Genomic DNA, 23,115 nt, shown 5'->3' on the forward strand with positions numbered 1-23,115 from the left:
AGATAGTGACGTTCCAGAGCAAAGACAGGCATTTAATAGTAGTATATATTCTCCAGCTTATATGCCAATGGGGTTATATATGGAATGTATAAAGAGTAACCTTTCTAATAGTCTTATTATACTTTTCCTGAGGAAATAGTTAAGAAAACATTTCGGGCAGTTCAGTCATTATTAAAGTACAAGAACAGGAAAGAAAATGATCTCAGCCATCTTTAGCCTGCTTTTTTCAAAGATGTTTACAAGGCCTGATGATTTGTTTTATTGTTGTTAATGAAAAGATGGTAGCAATTTGACATTTTTCATTGTACACAATATATTATGAATCATTGATTGGGCTGCTCTATTGCAACATTATGAGAGTCATTTAGAGTTTTTCAAATGATTAATATAAACTTTGTTTACTAAACTGAACTGCAGTTTCACAACTGACAAGTCAAAATAATAGAATTCTGTTGTATAAGGTAACTGTAATTAACTGTTTATTAATATCAGACTCCTGCACAAGAAAACAGAACCTAGAAGATTTTAAAGGAAGTCTGTGAAATATAGTATTGATTGAAAATTTTGAAAAGAAATAGTATCCTATTGAGTAATTTTTAATAGGATTATCTAGAAAAAAATCCAAATACACTACATGGAATTTCTGAACAATTACCCACCGCTATGGGTTTAATGTCTAACTATCTGACAGCCTCCCTTACTCAGAAAATATTGGGTATTACAGTATTGAGCATGGGATTAGCTTTTGCTAAGAGGAATAAATGGAAACCAGGAAAAAGTTCATGTCCAATAGAATTATTAACCAGGTCCCATACCATTTGGATTGTAGGCTTAGGTTCAAGATTCCCATTCATAGGTCCTTATATTCCATTTTTAAGATATTATTATCAGAGGAATTACTCTTTGTATTTAATACATTTAGGATGTGGATGAAGACTACAAGATCATCCACTGAGGAAGAACTTTCATTGTCATGGATGTGAGACATGAGATACTATTCTTCCATACAAAGGAGGAGGATTTTCTGGTTTAACCTAAAGAGTTGGATCTGGACCGGCACTGGAGACAAGAGCAGCAGAGAGCTGGTAGGTTTTGTTTCCCTATTCCTTTAAAATTAGTACTAAGAGCACCATGTAATTCATTCTAGTGGAGCTACGTCCTATCTGAGAGAAAAGTTACTGCTTTGCTTTCAAATGACCTCCTGTACAAGTTAATTTACAAATTTAGCCCGTTTTATTGAGATATCCATTTTTCATAGCCAATTTTTATACTTGGTTTTGAACATTAATTTATTTTAACTTAACTTTAATTCTACTTTAATTTTATTTTGAGTTACTTGCCTTAGACTGAAGTTTAACAATACATAAGAAAACTATATAATGTCAGTTATAAATCGTTCTTACTTTCCAAACCTGTTTGTGTAAATCAATTATACTTTTACTTACCATGGCTACAAAATTAACTAACCACATTAAATAATTTGATAATATATAAGGTGCCAGATCATTTACTTCTGTTTTTTATTATCTTTCTTGTAAAAGATTTTAAAAAATTAGTGATTCCTTCAAGATTTTTATTTTATTATTTTATTTATGTTACAGAGTTTAAGCTTTAGTCTTTATTGTTTTTTAAATTAAAGATTTTTTGCACTAAAATTAATTTTAATCTATAAATGCAGTCAATTTGAGAGGTTGGTAATTTCGGTTTTCTTATCCTTTTATGTCATGTGTATATATAAATATCTTTGTATGCTTAGCTTCTCTAAATTACTAAACCTTAATAACATTAACAAAGACTTTTATGATTAGATATGCTTATGTGAAGTTAGTATTGTGATTAGACATACATCTTTTAAATGCCTTTGTTACCATGAAAAAATCATTATAACTTTAAGAATGTATAACTACTAATTATCAAACATATTTTCTGCTTGAAATTTTACAGGTTTTAAACTATGTCTTCAATGGTCTTACATATCATAAGAGAAAGAAAGTTCACATTTCATGAAGCACTTCAAAGACATCCATGACTATGAATGGGAGAAATACTTAAAAATAAAAAAATGAAAAACCTAGATTAGGGGGAAGATTGCAGAGAGGTAAATACCTTTAATTATATTTAACCACTATTAAAACACACAAATAGTCACATACACATCCATATATATGAATTATATATATATATATATATATATATATATATATATATAATTAAAAATAAATACCTTGAGAAAATAGTAACAAATTAATTTATCATTTTTAGTAATTAATCTTACTTAAGTGAAGTTGTAAGCAATATCTGGGAACCTAATTCACTCTATATTACATCTATTTACTGTGACATAAGTTGATTCACTCCACATTTTTAAATTTTTAGTCTGTAATTCTCAATTTTTTCTAAAGCCTTGAGTTTTAATATAATTAGTGTACAGTTGCACCTAACTACTTGGGAGACTGCTTGGACAACAGACTAAAGTCCAATGACCCTTGACTATCTTTTCCTGTTTTTTTCAAAGATATGATAATTTAATAAGTTCAACTGTACTTATTTTAAGTAGGTACAGCTAAGGTTATAAATAACTCTATTCAAATATATTTTCAGTTTAAAAGATATTGTGAATCGTCACCAAGGGGATTTTGCCATTAGAAATCAAAAACTAAAACAAACAACCAAAACCAAAACAGTAGTAGTAGTAGCAGCAGCAGCAGCAGCAGCAACTACAGCAACAACAACAACAACAACAACAACAACAACAACAATAACAATAACATATGTTTTGCATAGAAAAGCTTGGATTATCTTTTGTGACTCTTTTGTGGTGGAACCCATACTAGCTATTTGGCAAGGCTACTAGGTAGCTTGGGGCCAAATCAGGGGTGTAGAATTAGGAGTGACTGCTGAACTGACATTTTCAGTTTCTACTCCAAGCCATTTGTTGCCATTTGGGGCAGGCTTTCCAACTTGAGATATTATCTTGACTTCAATTCTCAATTACAGGGGCCTTATGAGACCTTTGGCAGAAGGGGAAATGAGAGCTAAATATGTTTGTGCTCTGGACATGGTAGCAAGAGGGAACAGAGTGGTAGGGATGAAAACTGTTAAGATAAGTTGTAATAAAATGGTAAAATGGGCCACATACTATTCTCCATTCTGTCATGTGAGGTTATATATCCAAGTCAATTTGATATTAAAACAGAAAGTCTTGAGTTCAGGCTAGCAGTAGCGATTGTCCAATAAACTGCTGATCTCCAGCCTCAGCATGAGGAGTGTACTAAGAAAGGGGAGAGTGGAAGTAGCATTGATTCAATAATAACTCACAGTCAGTAGTGGATCCAAGCTGTCATTTCAAGTGTTCTCACTGCCCAAGTATTCTCATTATTCTTCCTTCTTCTCCTTTCTTCCTTTTCCTTTCTCATTCATTTGCCTTCTCCCAAATAAAGAGCCAGAACCCAGTCTTTTATTTAATAAAGTGACATCATCAAGGCTTTGATCATTATTAATAATTTTATCTCTGGTGTTAACTGGCCTGGTTGTCTCCGACTGGTGCTGGCTTCCTTGGAGGCAGGTAGAGCTGGGTTACATAGGTTTGAGCAGTCATCCTATTAGGCAGACTGTGCTGACTCTGGTTAGGGGAGTGGTGGCTCTTGTGTCCCTTTTTAGAGAAGGCCTTCTGTGTCACTGGTTGGAGCAGTACTATTATGTCCCTGGTTAGGACAGATCTCATGTGTCCTTGGTTAGGGCAAACCTCCTGGGAGACAGGCAGGCTTTGGGGTCCCAGGAAAGTAGCTGCCCCAATTGCAGATGGAAGTGCAGATAGGACTGTGAGGCTCATTTGGAGATGTATAGATCCCATGTCTGCTGGGCTGGGGGGAGGGAGTGGCGGTCTGCCTGGAGTATTGGCGCAAGTGACTCATCTGTGTCTCTGGTTATGATAGACCTCCTGGGAGACAAGCAGGCTGTACGATTTAGGAGGGGTACAGCATGTAGATCTCATTTATTATAGAGTGATTAACTCCGAATAATGGGGGAGGTATACTCACCATAAAGAGAGACTGAAAGCAAAATAGAAGAGACAGCCTATCAATTTCAGGCTAACAACACCTATCAGCCCACATAGGGAGTCAATGGTCTGGAGATACTCCAGGGCTAGGAACATCTTCCCTTATGCAGCCAGGTAATAGACTTTGAGTTCAGCGGGAAACTGAGACCTGAAAAGCTATAGCAACGCTTTTATTCCTTTAGATGTTAGAGAGGCCCAAAGTGTCAAAATTGGGATAAATGGTAGTTAGAGAACCACGATTAAATACATGGGTGAAGATCTAAACACTGTTTATCCTACAACTATCAGGTTTCCAAATATTTTCTGATTTATAGGAGCCATGTGACTAAACTTTGTACCTTCCATAAGTTAAGAGTCACAGGCTAGAGGAAAGCTTCCAGAGCCATTTACTGAACAATTCCTAAGATTATACTTGTGATTCTTTGTTTGTTTGTTTGTTTGTTTGTTGAGACAGTGTTTCTCTGTGTAGCCCTGGCTGTCCTGGAATTCACTCTGTAGTCCAGGCTGGCCTCCAACTCAGAAATCTGCCTGCTTCTGCCTCCCAAGTGCTGGGATTAAAGGCGTGCGCCACCATGCCCGGCCAGATACTTGTGATTCTTAAGTAGTTACCAGAGTGTGTCAAAGTTAGGTCCCATGAGGTACCTTGTCCCTGTAGTTTTGGAGGTTCTGGATACATATTCTCTTTGAATAGAGAAGGCCTCCCATTGGGAGGTCAGAATCAGTCTGAGAAACACAGAGTGGAATCAGAGGAGAGAACAGGTATAGATTGAGAATGAATAATGACTGCATGAGTGACATAGACCTTTCAGGCTCATTAAATTACCCAGCAGTAGAAAGTTGCTGCAGACCCTCTGGGTCCCTGTGTCTTTGTAAAACGGGTCTCTAGAGTAGGTAGGCAAAGCTTAGGATTAAATTGACAAACAGACACACACAGGAGAGTTTGTGTAGAATCTGAATGTAATCTCTGGTCGAGCATTAGACTATTTTATGTTACAGCGAATTATCAGGAGCTACAAATCATAATAAGACAAGGTACACTGAAATTTACCAGATACAAAAGAAAGGAATTTTCAGGAACTATATAAATGTTTACAATAGAGATTAACAGCCCTGCCTAGGATCAGCCTAATGCCAGGCAAGAATTTCACACTTTAGTGTTAATAGGACCAGGGGGTTTTAACTCTTGACAAGCCTCAAGAATAATGTAGTGTCATGGACCCCTAAATTCCTAGGCTTTGCTCATTCTTATCTTGTCTGGAGAATCCCCATTTATCAAGATAGTATATCAACTTGCTCTTGGCATGGAATGTAACCTGTACTAAAGATTTCTATCTCAGTGAGATTCCCAGGCTCTTCCTGCAGACCAGTTGAGTTAATGGCTCTGTTTTATTGTAGTGCTTAATTAGTTACTGAATAGGTTAAACTCCTTGCTGTAATCTGGGATCTTGGAACACTGGGAGAGGCTTTAGCTATGTCAGAATTCAATCTTAAAAGGCACTTATAATAGGGTAATGCTTAATAGAGGGCACATGGATCCATATACAAGACTAACGCGGGAGTGGACAATTAATTTATGGTTTAGAGGGGATGCTAGACTCCAGGAGGGAGTTTCTGTGAAACTCTTTTCCCCATGGGCAGCTTCCAAGCTTCCGCTTGTCAAACTGACCCAACTGGAGAGCTGGCTTTCGCCAGACTCCAGGAGGAGAGCTTCCTTGAAACTCTTTTTTTCCTCATGAGCAGCTTTTAGGCATCACTGCCTGACAGGCAGACTCGACCGGAGTGCCATGACAGAAAGTAAATAAGAAAAAGGGAAGTCTGTGTGGAGAGCTAAGGTTACTAATGGATTCATTTTTCCCTTCCTGAATTATGCATCTGATTTTTAGATTTCTGATGATTTATATGGCATAAGACAGAGAAGAGACCAGTATGAAGAGATTGGAACATTAATTTTAATATTTTATTAGGTATTTTCTTCATTTACATTTCCAATGCTATCCCAAAAGTCCCCCATATCCTCCCCCACCCACTCCCCTACCCACGCACTTCCACTTTTTGGCCCTGGCGTTCCCCTGTACTGGGGCAGATAAAGTTTGCACAACCAATGGGCCTCTCTTTCCAGTGATGGCCGACTAGGCCTCTGATTTATATGCAGCTAGAGTCAAGAGCTCCAGGAGGGTACTGGTTAGTTAATATTGTTGTTCCACCTATAGGATTGCAGATCCCTTTAGCTCCTTGGTTACTTTTTCTAGCTTCTCCATTGGGGGCCCTGTGATCCATCCAATAGCTGACTGTGAGCATCCACTTCTGTGTTTGCTAGGCCCCGGCATAGCCTCACAAGAGACAGCCCTATCTGGGTCCTTTCAGCAAAATCTTGCTAGTGTATGCAATGGTATCAGCGTTTGGAAGCTGATTATGGGATGGATATGGCAGTCTCTAGATGGTCCATTCTTTCGTCACAGCTCCAAACTTTGTCTCTGTAACTCCTTCCATGAATGTTTTGTTCCCAATTCCAAGAAGGGGCTAAGTGTCCACACTTTGGTCTTCATTCTTCTTGAGTTTCATGTGTTTAGCAAATTGTATCTTATATCTTGGTTATCCTAAGTTTCTAGGCTAATATCCACTTATCAGTGAGTACATATTGTGTGAGTACCTTTGTGATTGGGTTACCTCACTCAGGATGATACCCTCCAGGTCCATCCATTTGCCTGGCATAGGGGAATAAATTCATTCTTTTTAATAGCTGAGTAGTGCTCCATTGTGTAAATGTACCACATTTTCTGTATCCATTCCTCTGTTGAGGGGTGTCTGGGTTCTTTCCACCTTCTGGCTATTATAAATAAGGCTGCTATGAACATAGTGGAGCCTGTGTCCTTCTTACCATTGGAACATCTTCTGGATATATGCCTAGGAGAGGTAAACATTTTAAAACTGCAAGTTGCAGATACTCTCTGTCAGGAAAGGAATGCTTGCCTTGGCCAGAGTCTAGCAGAGTTTGTTCAAAGCTTAGTCCAATATTTCACTGAGGATTTTAGAGGTCCTGTATTCCAAATCATATGCTGTATTTAAAATCATGCAGAAGGCTTTGATGTGGAGTTGAATGTTCAGCAATCACTCCGGCAGCCCACATATGACAGGAGAACTCTTTCACATTGGCTAATACAGTTGGGATCTCAATCAGTTTTCCCTTCCAATAACAATGAGCAACTGCAAATTAATTTTGCTCCCATTGAACAGTGGTTTTTTACAAAACATGTGAGAACATTAATCTTAGTTTTATTTTTATTGGTTATTTTATTTATTTAGATTTCAACTGTTGCCCCCCTTTCTAGTTTCCTCTCTGCAACTCCCCCCCCCAATCTAACCCTCTCGCCTTTGCCTCTATGAGGGTGCAACTCCACCCACTCACCTACTTCTGCTTCACTGTATTACCATTCCCCTATGCCAGGGCATCAAGCCTCCACAGGAATAAGGGTCTCTTTCCCATTGATGCCAGATAAGGTCATCTTCTTCTACATATGCAGCTGGAGCCATAGATCCCTCTATGTATACTCCTTGGTTGGTAGTTTACTCCCTGGGAGATCTGAGTGGTCAGGTTAGTGGGTATTGTTTTTCCTATGGCGTTGCAATCCCATAGGAATATCAGTGGCATTGATAAAAGCTGTTTGGAGTTTTCCCATGCAGTATTCATGGAGGAAACTTGTACCTGGGACTGGAACTTAAGGAAACAATTATCTTCTCGGGCGGGAAGGAAAAAAAAATCATTCTAGATAACACTTTAAATATTCATGTGGGTAGTCTTGACAATCCTGACTTCTTTCTTAATCCAAACTTGGATCTTTAGCAAAGTGTAGGTATCAAAGGGCATGTTGTCTATTATAGGAAAGGGAAACTTCTTCAAATATCTCTATTGCTTTTAGCTTTTATGCCATGAAGGTGGACTTTGAAATAGTCCCTCCTTTTCTGATATACACAAATAAGTGTGATATTAACTCTGCTTTAAATTCTAGGTGGGCATGGCCTAATGTTAAAGTAGAAGCCAATTGGGTGAGCTAGTATGCAAAGTCTTGTCTTTGTGTAGGAATTCTTTTTTTTTTTTGTTTTGTTTTGTTTTTTTTTTTTTTTTCCTTTGGTTTTTCCAGACAGGGTTTCTCTGTATAGCTCTGGCTGTCCTGGAACTCATTTTGTAGACCAGGCTGTCCTTGAACTCAGAAATCTGCCTGCCTCTGCCTCCCCAGTGCTGAGATTAAAGGCATGTGCCACCTCTCCCGGCTTGTGTAGGAATTCTTAATTGTATGCTTATGCTGGCATCTCCAAGGGCATTGAAATCACATGTCCAGAAATCACATGGCTACAGAAAGAGTATAATTGTTCTTCCTTAGAGAATTCAAGATGAAAGGAATGGCTATGTTCTCAAAAAGTTATCACCGATATCATAACACATAGTTGAAACCCTGTACCTCCACTTTTGTGTGAGCTACATATGCTTTGAAATATATGACCTCTGATTAATCATCAGGTTTCAGGAGGAGTAGACGGCCACATGAACAGGAGGTACTCTTGGTTTGAGAATACATGTTCTTATCTTCCCAGGGACTTGTAGTCAGCCTTATGACTTCAGGTCCCCTCATGCTATATTGTATCTACAATGTTCTCTGCTAGTGTTTTGAAAGAAAAATTTCTTCAAGATGATTGGGGAAAATGGAAAGAGCTGTCACAAAAATTAACTGTAGAGCCTGGTGATGAGTCACAGTTGTAGAACACTTTACCTGGTGGTTTTCCTTGGTAAGAGGGTGGGGTGTTCATTGTAGAGGCCTGGATATAAAGGGTGCATTTGATACAGCACTAAGGTGAGGTTACGAGGACAGAGGGTGTAAGTTAGGGAAAACATTTAATGATGTTCTTCTCTGTGGTATTCATTGACAGACATTTGTGATGGATACCTTACCAGTTTCTCATTCAGAATGCCACAGCAGCAACCAAAGTATCACCAAGAAGCTGTAAATATAATATGACTACAGATGTGGTTACTAAGAAGTGTATCTAATCATGAAGTCCAGCCAGGAGAGATACTTCTGATCTAAGGTAAGAAATATAGCAAAAATGTGTGGGGCTGACAATTTGATACTGAGTTTTAATGTGTCAGGTATACTAGAGAAAAAAATGAGGAACATAAAAATTACTTTACTTAATAGGAAGGTGAAAAGTGTAAGAGAGCATCTACCCCCATAAATAAGTAACGCATTGGATCCTGTAGTAATTAGTGTCTGAGGCAATGACCAATAAAGAAAAATAAACACTGAAATTCCTATAGTTACAGATGTCTTTAACATGGCATATTCCTATTAAAGGCAAATTCCATATACATATATATGACCCAATGTATATTTAGCATATATATATATGCTATATATATATATATGCTATATATATATATATATATATATATATATATATATATATGCTAAATCCTCCAGCAGTTTTATTTTTCTCAAATATAGTATTATGCATACATTTAGGAATGAACTATTTTTCTTATCTGTCCCATCAAATGGGATTTATAGAAGACTGCAATCCATATTTTAGCACACATCGTAATCCATATTTTAGCACACATCGTTGCTGGTAGCTCTTCCCTAGCAGTGTGATCTTTGAGTTCTCAACATCCATTTTGGCATTTCAACTTGAAGTGTATAATTTATTATTGATATTCATATAGTCTTATTTGGAGTGTTTATGGGTACAGTTTCACTATCTTATATCAAAGAAATCCTTTTCACAGCAGACCCATGCTTACTCTGGATCTTCTAATCTTTGTGCTACGTCTTCCACAGTATTTTCTGATTCTTGATTGTTCAGTGTGTTTACTTTTATTCTTCAGTTGGTATTGGTGCATTTTGACCATTGGATTATTGTAAGGGTCACAATCAGCTGCAACGTGAAGTGGCTTCACTTAGGATGAGTGATACTCTAATTTAAAATTTAAAATTGACAATGTACACAGTAATTATACTGACTTAGAAAACTGGCAGCTCTAGGCCTGTTTTTCTAAGCTCCATTATCTCTTTATCTATGGAGAGTTGTCTAGGTTTACACTGTCATTATTTCTTTCCCTGACCATGATTGATGTCTACTTTACTGATGAGAAATATGATGAACATTTTGCATGTGGATTTGAGCAGCCAAGCCTTTAATAACCTAATCTGCAATAAGATTTAGGTAATGTTATATCTTCAGGAAAGTTGTTAATATTATAAAATTTATGTAGAAATTTTGTAGTACTTTTATATATAATGTTTACCTTGACCTAAGCATGGTTCTAAAGAGAAGAACAGATATAAAGCTAAATGTCATAAAACACTGTCTCTACCACCTTTTTAACATTGCAAGAAATTTTAATATCAACCTATGGTGACCAGGTTAGTTGAGACTGCTAGCCTTTCTATAGGGTTGCCCTCCTCTTCAGCTTCTTCCAGCTTTTCCCTAATTCAAACAGCCAGGATCACTCAGATACTGAGTCACCAACAAGGCAGCATATACCAGTTGATATGAGGCCCTCAACACTGCTGTGTCTGAACTCAGTCATAGAAGATGCACCTAAACCTCAAAAGACTTGGAGCCCCAGGAATGGGGAGGTCTGGTGGGATAGGAGTAGGAGTGGGGGTGAAGGCATCCTCTTGGAGATATGCAGAAGGAGGTGTGGGATGTTGAACAGTCAGAGTGAACTGGGAAGGGGATAAAGTCTGGACTGTAAAAAAGTTTAAAAATAAATAAATAAATAAATCTATGGGAAAGTACAAGAAGTGAAAACGTATTGACAGAAGCTTGGGGCACATCTTTTTTTTTTTTTTTTTTTTAAGGATTTCTTTTATATTTTCTTCAATTTTTATTAGATACTTTCTTCACTTACATTTCAAATGCTATCTCAAAAGTCCCCTATACCCTTCCCCTATCTTGCTCCCCTACCCACTCACTCCCACTTCTTGGCCCTGGCATTCTGCTGTACTGGGGCATATAAGGTTTGCAAGACTGAGGGGCCTCTCTTCCCAATGATGGTTGACTAGGCCATCTTCTGCTACATATGCAGCTAGAAACACGAGCTCTGTGCGCACAGGTTAGTTCATATTGTTGTTCCACCTATTAGGTCACATCTTAATGTGGAATGTAATATTGAGTCCTCTGTGCTCTTCTTTCCCCTTACAACATAGATGCTCACACTGACTGTAAAGTACAGACACTTTCCCGTTCCCTAGTGTTTCAGAACACTGATATTGAAACATGAGTAGGGATACATACAAGAAGGAAATCAATGAGGAAAACAGGAAGATTAGAGGTTCACATGGAGTGGGCCGTCTTACAGCCCTTGAATTATATGAAAAAGGATTACTTTTTTATTATTTCTATGAATTTCAAACTTTATTTTTATTAATATTATTTTCAAAATTTTATATATGTACAAATAAGTTTTATCAGGACTATATCAATCCTCCAATCCCCTTTCTCCAACTATACCATATACCTCTTATTTACTCCCTTTAACTGCTTAATAAAAAATAACACCCACTAAGTCCTGTTACCTCTGATCAAATGAAGATATGTGTGGGGTCAGGCACTGGGTCCAAATGCCCTACCAAAGAGCTGAGCATGGAAGCTAATATTCTCTTACCTGATACCCAATGTCCATCCTTAGAGATTGAAAACCTCCTTTATTTCTATCCTGCTATCATCACTAAGTCTCACAGAGCATATTTTACAAACAAGGTATGCATTGCAACGGTTTCGTGGCTAATATATTTGTTCACTTTTCCTTTTCTGTACCTTCTATTATCTGACATCTGATGAAGGAAAGAACCATATACCCATAGAAAGAACATTTCTACCAAAGTATGCGTATATATATATATATATATATATATATATATATATCTTCTTGAGATTATGATTTCATTATAACATGCATGATTTTTCCTCTCTGCACCCTTCTTTATACATATACTTCTTTTATATTCATATCCTCCCTTTTTTACTATTTTATGTAGCATGCATATACATGCATATATATTTTACACATAAACATTTCAGTCTGTACAATATTACTTGTATGCTTCTTTTCAGGGCTGATTATTAGATTTGTAATCTTCACTTAATATACAGTGTTTGCTTGTCACCATCTGTTTATACCAGTCACTTCAGTGAGGTAAGTCATGTATGTTAATGCAGTTAAATTACATTGAGTCTTTTTGAAATTGTAAACCATTTTCAATCTTACTTATGTTATTTCCTCATGCCTGCTCTATGCCCTGTAACGGGTACTCAAAGTTTATAATGCTGCAACCTTTAATGCATTTCCTTATGTTGTCCTGACCACTACCTGTACAATAAACTTCATTGCTACATTAAAACTGTAGTTTTGCTACTGTCCAAATGTGAGACAAATCTCATGGTAGAGAGCCTACCCCTGACACTGTTAATGATACTCTGATTTGGTTTCAGATTAAATATGCGCGAGTCAGAAGTTGACTCAGGCAGCTACATATTTACTTTGTAATTACAGGCACTTGTACATTGCAGCAAAACACTCTTCCTTAATTATGAATACTTGCACTGCTTTTTGCTTTAGAGAAGAAAAAAGATTTAGGGATAGTATTGTGGAGGTGCAATTTCAGAACACGAAGGGCAGTGACATATCTCTTAGTATTGCTCGTCAGGAAAACTAGGTTATTTGATGAATTTTGCTGAGAGGGACTGTCTCAAAGGAGCCAGAAGTGGTGCTGTTTGTTGAATTGCACAGATAAGTTCATAGCAGTTATAGATAAAATTTGCATATACAAGACTTTCACTAGGTAAAGCTACAAAAAAAAAAAAAAAAAGATATCATCTTGGTTAGTGGATGAACTCATGAAGACCCAGTCATATTTGTGTCGCATTTTGTGGACTGCTAATGAAAGAATACTCCATTATATTCAGAGATTTTTATCTCAGAAGCTTCTTATTATCAATTCCATAAATTTCCACACATCTGTGAACACAAAGTTAGCCCAAAATTGGTATTATGAATAAGTGGACACTGATAGATAGCCTGTATTTTGATAGATATACCTGTTAATTTTTTCTCCTTATTTGCAAAGAGGTTTTTGATGAAATAAGAAGACTAAATTATTCTTGGGTATGAGCACAAATAACTATAAATAATAGAGATTATGTTTGTTTAAAAATTTGTAGTTGTAGCTTTCCCTCCAGTAACTGTGACTTCACAACTTGGAGTAGTTGAGTACATTTCCAATACCAAACATGATCTCCTTTTTGTTGATGAGGTCATAAGTGCAACTCGAGACCTGTTTGTTATTTCCAAGATATATGTATTGTGGGAAATATTAAAAAATAAACCTGCCAACACTCAGTGGGGCCAGACCAAGCTTCTGAGCTACTGCTACCACCACCAACTCTCTAGAGCTAGCCACTATGCCAGGTTCTCAGCCAGACCACTCAACAGACCTATGAGGTCACATAGCTCCAACAGGGCCATCTGTCAGATGGCCCCACCCAATTCCTCTTGCTTTCATGCAATGCTCCACATACTCCAGGTTATTCATCTCAACACCTAATTACCCGGTAGAGTTAATCTCTTAAGATGAATTAGCTAATCAGATTTATGTATCAATAATAACACAGTTTACAAGATGCCAATTCAATAATTTCAGTGCCAAATGCTAATGATAATACTTTAACCCAATTATTCTAAACTTTTGATAATACCATGTCAGCCTCCATTCAGGTTCTCTCTCCCCTCCTAACATCCCCCCTCTCCTCAACTCCTTGCTCTCCCTCTCTTCTCATATCCAATCACAAGCCTCCCACTGCCATAATGTGATTGGACAAGGAAAATCCTGCAACATATATGTGTCATCACTGTACCCTAGTGGTTACTTTTGCTCTGCTAATAATTGATGTTTCTCATAGTCATCCAAACTAGGTCAGACTGTAGGTTGTCTTCCTCTTTGGAAGCTTCCACAGACCTGATAGATAGATAGATAGATAGATAGATAGATAGATAGATAGATAGATAGATAGAAAATTGGCAGATAGATATACAAACACTTCTAAACCTAGTGCTTAGGCAACTTTGCCTCAAATGTGGCAGGAAAGTTTATAGACTAAAAATTTCAGGGTTTGCTATGATATTGTACCTTTTACTAATATCAAAAAAAGAGACATCACAACATGACAGAGGTAAAGCTCTGTGACTATATATGACAAACATGAGCATACCAAACTGAACAAATAGAGGCCCATGAGAACTCAATGCTATACAAATTAAATATGCAACTGAGGCAGTCTGTCAAAGGGAGTTGTTGTCCTTCTCAGGGGAGAGTACATTATTTGGATGTCCAGCACTGAAAGTTCTGCTTTGAAAAAACACATGCAGGGAGCATTGAGACTTATCAAGTAATATCTAAAATACATCTAAATATGTGAATATATATATACACACACACACGATTGTGTGTGTGTGTGTGTGTGTGTGTGTGTGTGTGTGTGTGTGGAAGGGTTTGGATGAGTTGGGTGAAAGTAGAAGTGTTCTAATTGAATTATACTGTAAAAAATAGAAATAGCTTCCTCACAGACTTGTAGGTACTCATAAATACAAACATACATGTGTGCTTTTGTGTGTCTGAATACATGCATGCACAAATGCACAAAGACAATGTCCAGAGAGTGCCCCACCTCAGGATCCATCCCATATACAACCACCAAACCCATGCACTATTGTGGAAAACAACAAGAGCTTGTTGACAGGAGCCTGATATAGCTGTCTCTTGAGAGGTTCTGCCAGTGCCCGACAAATACAGAAGTAGATGCCACAGCTATTCACATGGTCCCTAGTGAAGGAGCTAGAGAAAGGACCCAAGGAGCTGAAGAGGTTTGGAGCCCCATAGGAGGAACAACAATATGAACTGACCAGTACTCCAATGGCTCCCTGGGACTAAACCACCAACCAATGAAAACACATTTTGGAACTCATGGCTCCCTCCAGCTGCATATGTAGCAGAGGATGGCCTAATCAGTCATCAATGGGAGGAGAGGAACTTGGTCATGTGAAGGTTTTATGCCCCAGTATTGGGGAATGCCAGGCCCAGGGAGCAGAAGTGGGTGGGTTTGGTGAACAGGGGAGGGGGAAGAGATAGGGAGTTTCAGAGGGGATACCAGGAAATGGGATAATGTTTGAAATGTAAATAAAGTAAATATCTAACAAAAATTGATAAAAAGGAATAAAAAAACGAAAAAAAGAGTAGATAATGTTGTTAAAGTCAGCATAGAATATTGATAGCAGTAGCAGGTGAGGATTTCAGGTCAAAATGTGTCAGGCATCTTTTCACATATATAAAATATGTATATATTTATTTTTAACAAAATATTATCAAGAAATTAAGGAACCAGAGTAACAAGAGGAGACTTTGTCCTCTGTAGTTTTCTTACTTTCCTAAATCAGTCCATTCTTCATACCAGAACTGCATGTATACCAACACACACGCGTGCACACACACACACACACACACACACACACACACACACACACACACACAGTTGTGCACATAAAACACACATTTGTGCACATAATGTGCATGCACATATATACAAAGCACCAAGATAGTTCTCAAATTTGGCATAGATTAGTGATAATAAAGATTTGAGGGATTTTAGATTCCAAAATTTACATATTTAAGAATTTTAAATAGAAAGCAGAAAATAAATTTTATTTAGTATAGGAATATTGGGGAGACAAACAAGTGATGCAATGTCCCACTCAAGTCTATTTTCCAGGTTAAAAACAGACTAAAGTTTACATAGAAGAGCAGGGTCAAGAAGATCTCAGCAGGCTGTGTCAGGGTGGTGTCCCAGCCACCATTGTCTCAACATTCTCAGGGCTTCAGTTCTTCTAAGGTGGTATGAGAAAATATTAGAATTTGGTTCATATTCTTTCCCTTCTTAAGAGATATTTTCTCCATCTGGCTGGCTCCTTTACCTTCTCCTCTTGTGTCCATTATTTCAGTGCCCTGATAGATTAATTGGCTCATGTCTCTTTAGAGTGCTTTCATTTTGGCCATTTACAGGAACTTAAAACTATCTCATCTGCTCACCAAATCAGCTTACACTGTGATTATAACTGTTAAGACTTTTGATTTCCCCTCATGTTTTCTCTGATAAACTAATTGCCAGGATGCTAAGCTGTTACAATTTAATCAGCTATATTGGACAGAAAGATTTCTGCAGGCTGATATTTCATTTTATGTGTGTTTACATCTTTATAATAAGTACCCAGAATGGGCATCACATATAGTAGCTGTTTAATAAATATTTTTGAGGGTAAGGAATCTTCACTTTCACTTATAAGACTTATTATATTATGAAGAAGTGTCTGTGAGAGGAACATGAATGTAACTGGATATCTATCTTGCCTTCTAGAAAGAATTCAAAGCTGAGCTGGTGATACTCCGCACCACTCTAGGAAGCCTCTCAAAGGCACAGGCTAGGTCTATATCACTTCAGAGTCTTTTCATATAATACTATCTAGTTATTCCTCAGTCTGAGTGAAACTAGTCAGGATTAAATGGGTATGGAACACTTTATTACTTGTTCAAAAGAACAGAATGGGAAAGCAATAAGTCATGCAGGGGAAGGACAATCCACCACCAGTATCTGAGCCACTGAGGATCCCCTGTTAAAAAGAAAGTCACTGGAGTCTGCCTGTGGTATGTATCTGCTTGGAGCTTCCCCGTGGTAGCCGTAGACCAGGTCCAACAGCCTAGCCTTTCCTGGCCTTGCTTTCATCCTCATCACAAGCTTTGCTGGCAGTGTAGTCTGCTTTACTTCTGTGTATAATTCTCTGGCTTCCTGTGGAATAGGATCATGTCAATATTTCCCCATCCCATGGAATTATTTTTACTTCTCTGTTTCTGTAGTATTTTTCTTACTTTTCTTTATTATCTTTAACTTTTTTTTTTTTAAAGAAAATCCCCTCCCTTCTTCCTTCTGACAGTTCACCATCCCATTCCTGCTCCACCATCTCCAAGATGATAATTTCACCCCTCCACTAATCCCCCATGTAATTCCAGGTCTCCCCATTCCCTGAGCCCTAATGTCTCTAAAGGGTTAGGTCTAACTTTTCTCATTGAGGTCAGACCATGCTGTATGTGCTTTTAAATGAAGGCAACAGAGAAGCAAGAGTAGAGTTTATTCTCTAGCTGCCATATGTCCATGAACAAATCTATGCCCTCCTCACTTCAAAAACTACCTGCGTTTGTGTGATGTAAATGAACACACACACACACACACACACACACACACACACACACACACAAACTCAAAGAAGTCTTACATTTATATAGAACTTAATGGGTTTTTTCCCCCAGAATATCTCTAATTGGTTTCTTAACCATCTTGACAGTTTAGAATACTGTAGACACACAGAGTATCTTCCTTGACCATGATTAAAAATCAATATTTCTTTTTTCAATGCAAGCAGCATTTTTAAGGTACTCTAATAGAAATAAAATTCCAGTAGGGGGTTAAGGCTCATGCATGTAATAATGGCCCATGAGGAAAGTGACACATGAAGATTGCAAAGATTTCACAGCAAGCTGTACTTGTCAGCTGGGAATCAGAATCAGAATGGTCCAGATCAAAATGAAATCTTCCTAGTAAAAGCCAAGAACTAGATTCAAGGAGCCAGATACATTCTCACCCTCTAGGTGCTTTTATTTAATGTTCATTAGAGCCAGAGCCCAGACTAAATTATATTTTATCCATTTCCTTTCAATTTCTCTGCTTATGCTGCAGCATACAGGGAGAGGAGAGAGAGGTGAAACAAGCGTGTTGCTTTAAATCTCTCTAGATACTGGAGGTTTTTGATTTCCATCTCTTGGTTTGAGATCTCTCTCTTGATTGGTCCTAACTCTGTTCTCCATATAAAGGCACACATTCAGCCAATCATAGGCATACAGAGCAAATAGAAGTCTGTGAACACAGGGATTTTGCAAGTCAGGCTCCTGGCTGGAGTCCAGCTCTCAGCTGGGTCCAGGCTCTAGCCAGGGCCTGACTACATGATGCTCAGTAGAGAAGGTGGGCAGTGCCTGGGAGCTGCAGGAGGGAGAACAAATAGAAGTGTAGTGTAAGTACTGCGGGCTGGCATATTGGGTTTCCCACAGTTATCCTTAGAGTCATTTCATCTTTCAAAAATTTATTTCTGCCTCTGAGACCACTGATGTATTACTTTTACCCAGCCATCAGTCTTGAATTTATCTGAAATAAGGGTGATTCATCTTAACCTTCATAATCTAACAGAGACTGGAGACTTGATACTTCTCACACTCCCTTCGTGACCTACTAAGTAAACAATTGCTATCTAATTACATCTCTCCATGGCACCATAAAAATAAAAAGCTTCGAGCTAAAACATTTGCTAAGAAAGACCTCATTTGTGAGTTTTTCTTTTTATTGTAGATTTATTTCCTACAATATATTATTATTTTAGTTTCTCCATCCCATTCCTGCAAGATAAGCTGTGTGAATATACACTCCTAAATTTGTTCTCTTTTCGTCTTCCTTCTTCCCTTCATCCCTCCCTCCCTCCCTCCCTCCCTCCCTCCCTCCCTCCCTCCCTCCCTCCCTTCCTCCCTTCCTCCCTCCCTCCTTCCCTGTCCTTCCTTCCTTCCTTTCTTTCTTTCTTTCTTTCTTTCTTTCTTTCTTTCTTTCTTTCTTTCTTTCTTTCTTTCTTTCTTTCTTTCTTCATATTTCTACTAGTACTTCTATGACAACTCTTAGTAATTCTTCTACTACTATTATGAAGCCAACTTCCAAAGGGTTAAATAAATAAATTAATTAATTAATCAAAAGAAGTCAAAGCAAGAGTACAGGACACTTAGATGTGAGACTCTCATTTTTATTATCTATTTCTGTAAATATTCCTCTAAAAATGAAACTCCATGCTTTTTGTGGGAACCCTCTCCAGGTAAACCCTTCCATTTTGAGGAATTTTTTCATGCAGTGAGACTCGACTGGAGAAAAATAAATTTTCATTGTTCTCAGTTATCAGTTTGAGAGAGAGAGTCAGATTTGCAGATGGGCTATTTAGATGAGATTATCTTAGCTGATATCCAATGTCCATAGATTGAAGAACCGTAAAAGTGGCATCATCTTTTATTTGCATCCTGCTAGCATAAATAAGTTTCAGAGTATATTTGTCAAACCAGGTGTGTATTGCAACAGGTTAGTGGCAAATATATTTATTTACTCTTTGTCTTCTGTATCTTCAATTATCTGAGATATAATGAAGGAAAGAAACAACCCATAAACCCATAGAAAGATTATTTCTTCCAAGGTATCCTTTCTTTTTTTTTTATTTTAAGATTTATTTATTTATTACATATAAGTACACTGTAGCTGTCTTCAGACACTCCAGAAGAGGGCGTCAGATCTCATTACAGATGGTTGTGAGCCACCATGTGGTTGCTGGGATTTGAACTCTGGACCTTCAGAAGAGCAGTCCGGTGCTCTTACCCACTGAGCCATCTCACCAGCCCCAAGGTATCCTTTCTATTTCATATTTTTTTTTGTTTCTTGAGATCATGATTTGATTAGAACATGTATCACATTCTTTCTCTCTACATGATTTCATATACCCACTCACATTCTTTTATATTTATGCCCCCCCTTATTGCTAATTCATTTAGCAGGAATATATATATATATATATATATATATATATATATATATTACATAAAATAATTTAGTCTTTATAATATTACTTATATGCTTCTTTTCAGGGCTGACAATTAGACTTGTAATCCTCACTTAATATACTGTGTGTGCTTGACACCATCTGTTTCCACCATTTACTTCCGTGAGGTAAATCATTCATATTATTGCAGTTAAATCATATCAAATCGCTTTTGAAATTATAAACCATTTTTAATCATAGTTATTATGTTTTTTCCTCATGTTTACTCTATGCCCTGTTACTGGTCCTCAAACCTTGTAATGTAGCAACCCTTTAATTTATTTCCTTATGTTGTGGTGGCCATTCACCATACAATAATCTTCATTGCTACTTTAAAACTGTAGTTTTGCTACTGGTCCAATGTGACACTCATCCCATGGTCGAGATCCAACCCTTGACACTATTAATGATACTCTCCTCTGCTTTCATATTAAATATCCCTGAGTCAAAAGTTGACTCAGGCAGTTACATATTTACTTTGTAATTTTGGGCACTTGCACATTGCAGGAAAACTGTCATCATTAATTATGAACACCTGTCTTTATTTCTATACTACAGAAATAAAAATTCAGACATTGTATTGTGGATGTGCAATTTCAGAATATGAAATGCAATGACAGTACTCTTCATATTGCTGCTCAGCCAAACTAGGTTTTTGGGTGTATTTCAGTGAGAGTGACTGTCTCAAATGAACCAGACTTAGATATTTGCATCATATATTGGTTGTTGAACTGCACAGTCAAGTCCTAGCAGTTAGAGATACAAATTGCATATACAAGACTTCTAGTAGGGCAAACTACAAAATTCATATCATCATGGTTTGGGGAGGAACCCATGAAGTTTCAGTCATATTTCAGTTGCTATTGCCATTTATGGACTGATACAGAATGGAAACTCCATTATATGCAGAAAAGCTTGATCTCAAAATCTACTTACCATCAATCCAATACATTTCCACATACCTATGAACAAATAAGCCATCTGAAGTTGGTATTATGAAGAAGTTGACACTGAGCTCCTTAAGGCTGAATACCTATCTGCAAAGAGAATTTTCTTGATGGAGTGAGAGGACTTATTCATTCTTGGGTGTTAATACAAATGATATAAATAATAGAGATTATGTTTGTTTAAAATTTTATAGCTGTAGCTTCCCCTCCAGTGACTGTGACTTCACTACTCTGATTAGTTGACTATATTTCCAGTACCAAACATGATATCCTTTTTGTTGATGAGGTCATAAGTTCAACTAGAAAGCTGTTTGTTATCTCCAAGTTATATGTGCAATCACATATATTAGCATACACCTATTTGTAACCTAATGGTTATTTTTGCTCTGCTAATAATTGATGTTTCCCATGGCCATCAAAATTGGGTCAGATTGTAGGTTGTGTTATTCTTTTGGAGCTTCCACAGACCTGATAGATAGATAGATAGATAGATAGATAGATAGATAGATAGATAGGTAGATAGGTAGATAGATAGATGGATGGATCAGATTATAGATAGACAGATAGATAGATAGATAGATAGATAGATAGATAGATAGATAGATAGATACATAGATACATAGATACATAGATACATAGATACATAGATACATAGATACATAGATACATAGATACATAGATGGATCAGATTATAGATAGATAGATAGATAGATAGATAGATAGATAGATAGATAGATAGATAGATAGATAGGTAGGTAGATAGGTAGGTAGGTAGATAGATAGATAGATAGATAGATAGATAGATAGATAGATAGATAGATAGATAGATGTATAAACTTTTCCATACCTAATGCTTAGGCAATTTTGCCTAAAATGTGGCAGAAAAAATTCAGACGTGAAATTTCAGGGAGTTTGCTGTGATATAGTGTCTTTTAGTAATATCAGAAAGAGACATAGCAATATGACAGAATTAAAATTCAGTGACTATATATGACACAAAGAAAAGTCCACAAGGACAAAACCTACATAAAGTACAATATGCAAATGAGGAAATCTGGCAAAGTGAGATATTGTCATTCTCAAGGAAGAGAAAAACCAATTTGTTGTGCAGTACCAAAAGTTCTGCTTTGAAAACACACATGCAGGTACTATTGAGCCTGAACTAGTTATATTTAAGAATATATCTGCATATATGTATACCCATAAACTCTCTCTTTCTCTCTCGCTCTCAGACACACACATACACACACACACACACACACACACACACACACACACACACACACACACACACACTCACATATCCCTATATGGGTGAAACCAGAAATGTTCTAATTGAATTATACTGTCAACATAGAAAGAAACTATCTCCTCACACACATGTAGGCACCTATAAATACAAACACTTATGTACACATGTATGTGGCTAAATATGTGCATGCACACATGCACAAAGAGAAATGTTGTTGAAATCAGTATAAAATAGAGATAATAGCAGCTGATGACAATTTTAGGACAATGTGTGGCAGGCATCCTTTATCTTTTTTAATTAGGAATTTTCCTTGTTTACATTTCCAATGCTATCCCAAAAGTCCCCCATACCCTCCCCCCAATTCCCTACCCACCCATTCCCATATATATTTTTTTTTTTTTTTTTTGGCCCTGGCATTACCCTGTACTGGGGCATATAAAGTTTGCAACTCCAAAGGGCCTCTCTTTCCAGTGATGGCTGACTAGGCCATCTTTTGATACATTTGCAGCTAGAGACAAGAGCTCCGGGGTACTGGTTAGTTCATATTGTTCTTCCACATACAGGGTTTCAGTTCCCTTTAGCTCCTTGGGTACTTTCTCTAGCTCTTCCATTGGGGGCCGTGTGACCCATCCAATAGCTGACTGTGATCATCCACTTCTCCATTTGATAGTCCCCGGCATAGTCTCACAAGAGACGCTATATCTGGGTCCTTACAGCAAAATCTTGCTAGTGTATGCAATGGTGTCAGCATTTGGAAACGGATTATGGGATGGATCCCTGGATATGGCAATCACTAGATGGTCCATCCTTTCGTCACAGCTCCAAATTTTGTCTCTGTAACTCCTTCTATGGGTGTTTTGTGCCCATTTCTAGGAAGGGGCAAAGTGTCCACACTTTGGTCTTCATTCTTCTCGAGTTTCATGCATTTAGCCAATTGTATCTTATATCTTGTGTATCCTAACTTCTGGGATAATATCCACTTATCAGTGAGTACATATTGTGGTAGTTCCTTTGTGATTGGGTTACCTCACTCAGGATGATGCCCTCCAGGTCCATCCCTTTGCCTTGGAATTTCATAAGT

General features: G+C 37.4%; 1 long non-coding RNA gene across 41 annotated transcripts in view; it reads left to right on the forward strand.

Annotated features, from left to right (window-relative positions):
- LOC115030329 (uncharacterized) overlaps window positions 1–23,115 on the forward strand; it is a 301,725-nt gene that overhangs the window by 95,342 nt on the left and 183,268 nt on the right. For 37 of the 41 annotated variants that reach the window (XR_015047882.1, XR_015047883.1, XR_015047871.1 and 34 more), the window contains 5 exons: window positions 923–1,085; window positions 1,945–2,098; window positions 8,984–9,142; window positions 11,902–11,941; window positions 12,173–12,254. This is a non-coding gene — a long non-coding RNA (uncharacterized LOC115030329). The remainder of the gene's footprint in view (window positions 1–922; window positions 1,086–1,944; window positions 2,099–8,983; window positions 9,143–11,901; window positions 11,942–12,172; window positions 12,255–23,115) is intronic. The other 4 variants (XR_015047891.1, XR_015047888.1, XR_015047908.1 and 1 more) reach the window with 2 other exon arrangements.

This window comes from Mus caroli, unplaced genomic scaffold (assembly GCF_978045245.1).
Source record: "Mus caroli unplaced genomic scaffold, Mus_caroli_1 scaffold_8, whole genome shotgun sequence".
In the NCBI taxonomy this organism is placed as follows: domain Eukaryota; kingdom Metazoa; phylum Chordata; class Mammalia; order Rodentia; family Muridae; genus Mus; species Mus caroli.